This window comes from Phaethon lepturus, unplaced genomic scaffold, assembly GCF_000687285.1.
Source record: "Phaethon lepturus isolate BGI_N335 unplaced genomic scaffold, ASM68728v1 scaffold5719, whole genome shotgun sequence".
Classification (NCBI taxonomy): Eukaryota; Metazoa; Chordata; class Aves; order Phaethontiformes; family Phaethontidae; genus Phaethon; species Phaethon lepturus.
The window spans coordinates 520-5,211 of record NW_010564057.1 but is presented as its reverse complement, the minus strand read 5'-3'; positions in this window follow the sequence as shown (position 1 = coordinate 5,211).

Genomic DNA, 4,692 nt, shown 5'->3' with positions numbered 1-4,692 from the left:
GGCGGGCGGCCGCAGAGAGGAGGGTACCCAGCGCCTTGTGGGGGCTGCTCAGCGCGCTGCAGGATGGAGTCCAGCGTTCGCTTTTGCTGTCTACCCACTCTCTCGCATCCTGTCCTGTGTGGTTAGAGCGCTGCGAGCTGCAGATGCAAAAGCTGGTAACAAAGCACAAACATCTCTGCAACCAAGTCAGAGTTTGACCTTGGCAGGTCACCGTGTTCCTAAATATAGCATCCAAACCACAAGTGTGGGGTGGCACCAGGGTCTTCATGGGCAGCAATTCAGCAGCTGTGGCCGAGGGGCCCTGGCTGGTGCTCTGGAGTCATGTAACCCCTCACCCTGTGGGGACTGTCACCCCCTCAAAGCTGAGGGAGCTTTGGGATGGGGCTTCCAGTTCCAGAGCCAGCCCCCAGTGTCACTTTGGCCTTCAAGAGGCATGAGGAGCCCCTTGAAGGGGCCCGTGCCCCGAGGGGTGCCCACGTGCCCTCACCATCCAAGGGCGGCCTTGCTCTGCAGCTCACCATGGCGGCCCTGGCATGACAGTGCCCACAGGAGCGTCCTCCTGGCAGGAGCGGGGTGACCCAAACGGTGCTGGGGAGGCACCGTCTCGGGTGGCCACAGGGAGTTTCATTGGCAGCTGGCAGGGCTTTGGAGTAAGTCCCTTGGGCTTGCAGTCCCACTGTGCGTGGGATGGAGCCCCACACACAGCCTGGGGGCACTGCCAAGCCACTGCTTTTAGTCCTTTTTATCTTAAAATTGGCACTATCTTTGGAAAGGCCAGCCCTGGAGACCAAGGAGGGGTCTGGTCTGACACTGAGATCCCAGACACCGTCCCTGCCACGAAGAACAGGCCACAGAACTTGCCACAGCTGTGTCGTGGTGGACATCCCCAAGGACGCTGCAGGCAGCTGAGGGCCACGAGGCCATGGCGGGGAGTGGTGCGTGCTCCCCAAAGTCCTCACCCCGTGCCTCAGCCCCATGGCGATCAGCGACATTTTCCAGGGCTCTTCAGAGTTTCCTCTGAATTTAACACTCACGTTTGGGGGAAGTCTCTACATGAGAAACAAGATGACATGAGAAGCCATCGCTTAATACTTTCCCCGAATCCTGAGTGTCGGGACGGAGAGGCCACCGAGAACGTGTGAAACCACAGCAACGAGCGCTGCAGAGAGCAGCAAGGGAGGTTTTGCGCAGCGATTCCTGAGCCCTGGCTGTCCCCGGCAGGCGAAACCTTTTCAAAGCCATTTCTGGATAGCCACCCGTCACCGTTTCGCCGAAATGAGAAGAACCTGTGTGCAACGCCGGAAACCCCAAGCGCATCGCCAGTCCCATCGCATGCACCTTGCTGGGGAGGCCGGAGCCGGCGGCAGCCATGGAGGTTCTGCTGGGTTCGGCGAGGAGGCTGAGGAAAGACTCTGGTTTTGGGTACCCAGCACCGAACATCACCAGAAGGTTGGCCAGCTTGTGCTGCAAACCAGGAAACGGAGAGTCGCGAGTCACCGGCACCCCGACAGGGGGAAAATATGACAGCGGGGATCCTGGCAGAGGTTCGTCAGTGGGGAGGGCAGACTGGCAGATTCTCTTCAGGAAACTACTGCTCCACATCGGCAATCCAGCTCCTCGCCGCCCTGGCTGGCGGGGAGCAAGCCCGCGGGAGCTGCCTCCTCCACCCTGCAGCACCAGGTCCTGTGGCTGCTCCAGCTCCAGCGGGGAGTCGACACCAGTAGTGCCAGGTCTACCAGGAGGTGCCGACCGAGCTCTGGGCAAGGCACAGCCCCGTCGGGCTGTCCCGTCACCGTTGCTGTTCAGAGCAGGCAGCCCAGGAGGACGGAGCTGCTGCAGGGTGTGTGGTGGTGTTGGCCCCTGGGTGATGCTCTGTTGCCACCTCACTGCTTCACATGGATGGCAGGGGTTGGGGGCAAGAGTCAAAATCTTCAAAACCCATGTTGTACCATGCCAGGGCCAGGTAGCATCATGGTTGCATATCATTGACCGCTCTGTTGCTGTAGGAACATGGGGGAGCATAGCAGAGGGGGAAACAGCCTTGGGGAAAGAGGAGCATGGTCCAGAGGACCGATGGGCAATGGGGAGAGAACCTAACACCAGAGAGAAGAGTGTGCCTGCATGGGATAACACCAGGGAAGGTGAAGTCACACCTTCACTCGGATACCACCGAGAAACCAACAGGATTTTTTTTCACCCTGCAAACTCTCTGAACATAACCATACTCACCCAGTTGTGAGCCCAAGCTGGCACAGTTTCTCCAGCCAGATAGCCCCGAGTGACACGATGGGAAAATGTGATCCATCGCTTGCATTCCTATTGACCTATTTGCGGTATTTCCGCTGATCAGCAAATTATCTCCACTTGTACTCGGCTCTCAGAGTTCTGTTTACCGAGAAAATATCCGGTTGCCTGCCCCAGTGATCTGTCAAAGGCTGGGAGCATTTCTGAAGACAGCAAGGTGAAAGCTGATGAGAAGAGAGTGATTTTTTTTGGGTGCCCACTGTGGTTTTGTGAGTAGTTTTTTAAAATGGGCTGCTCACCCCACATGCTCTTTACAATTAACAAAAGCTGGGTGCTGTGCAGTACTAAGAACAATACATTCGAAAATAAGATTTTATTCTGAGTCACAAAAGGAGTTCGCCTGTGATGCTGTGGGAGGGATGCAGAAGGGAACCTATGAGAAAAACCTAAATTAGTCCCTTCAGCACAGGGCCACGGGCAGAAGGGAAATTTGAGCTTTTCCACCATTTGTTTTGTTGCTTCTTTAGATTTGTCCCTCTCCTGCATCCTCTGAGCTCTCAAGCTTCCAGGACAACCCTGCCACTGGAAAGGAAGAGGTAACAGACATAGCCAGAACACCACATAAAACATCACCAGCATCCAGAGAAGGAAAGATTTCATTGCAGTTTCCATTCATTTTTTACCTTGGTATGAGTGAGAGAAAGCTCCTGGAGTCCAGAGCAGCAAGAAGCATCCTCAGGGATAGAAGAAGGTGTCAATACTTGTGACGGTCTGTGGAAGAGCAGAAGATGGCAGTTGTAGCCACTATGGTGGTAATGGCAGGCTGCAGCCCCGTCGCTCGCTGTGGCCCTCAGCCGTGGAGACACCTGTGTGGAGGTCAGCAAGAGCCCCAGCCTCCAGCCGATGTGAACACAAGCGGTCCCAGGTTCCCGCTGCCCAGCAGGTAGATGGGAGCAGGGTGTGGAGCACCGTCTCCACTGCGTTTTGCCCAGAGATGCGAGGGGACCCCTGCCCTTCCTCTGCCACCCTGCAGACAAGCAATGAGCAATGGGAAACAGCTCATGCAGGGGACAGCACTGAGGTGCTGCTGTCCCTCTGAGCCACCCTGCTCCAAGGGCCATCGTCCCCTGTGCCCCCTTCCCTCCATCCCTCCTCCCCTCCCTGCTGTACCACCCACAGACGCGCCCCAAGCCAGCCCTTCCCAAGGGGATCAAGGTGGATGGAGAGCGGGGAAAGGCAGAGAAACAAGCCCCAGTGACCCCGCAGAGGGCTCTCATGCCACATCTGGGCCGCATATCTGGGCCGCACATCTGGGCAGTGATGGCAGCCTTGCTGTGCTGAGCCATGGAGAGCACCCGGCCTCTAAACTGCTGATGCTGAGCCTTACCAAAGCTGTGAAACCACAAATTGCACTAGAAACTTCTTACTGTGATGGCTGAACCTACTTCTCCCGGCTTCCTAAAAATAGAGCCTGGTGTGGGGAGCCCCACGGCCCTGGCCCTGCCAAACAAGCCCCTGCTGCCTGAGTCACAGCGGAAGGGAGCGGGAGCATCCCATGCGTCCCCCCCACTTGGCCGGGTGCTGAAAGTAGCTCACCCCGGCACTGGGTGCGGGGGCCTGCCACCATCAAAGCTGCAGCGAAACACCCTGGCGAGGCTCTGCCCTTTCATGTTGTGAAAGGAGAGGGTAGGAGCAGGGAAAAGCAAAACCCGCGGGAGGCTGCGGCGCTGCCGACACCAGCGGCTGCCTCCCACAGCGTGGTGCGACGGGGTGGGTGGGGAAGGTCCCGGCATCGCCTTTGCATCGCCCCTTCTGGACCGAAAGGCAGCCGGGACTGCATCTTCTGCATCTGCGTGGGACTCGCAAACAAAACAAAAATGTCGGGAGGAGAAGGGGAATGTGGCCGTTCCTCCCTACCCTGTGAGGATGAGTCCCCGGCGGCCATGGCTGCAGCTGGCTCCAAGCACTTGCTGGGCTGCATGGGGCCAAACTCAGCCCTGTCGCAGCAGGGCCACCCACCCCTCAGCTCCCACTGCTCCATGAGGGTCCCTGGCCACATGGGTGGGAAATGCCTGGGCTGGCTGCACCTGGTTGCCCCACCGGGGCTGCACGGCACCGACGCGTCTTGCAGCAAATCATCTGGATCTGGATCGGAAATTATCAAGAGATGGGCAACCTCCCCAGGGTTGATTTGGCAGCCACTAATTTAATCTTCTGCCTTCCTCTCTTGCATGAAACTACACTGCCCCTGCCAAGGCAATATTAATGCAAATTACTCATCTTTTTCAAAACCTTACAGACAGCGAGCTCCATAAGGCTCTCATCATAGGGCTTTCTTCACCAGTACTAGATTCACCCCCATGGCTCTTCGCTGCATCCCCTTTCAGCCTTCACTGTCATTTCTCCCCCCATCCCTCTGCTGACCTTTGAATCCTGGGTTGTGCTTGT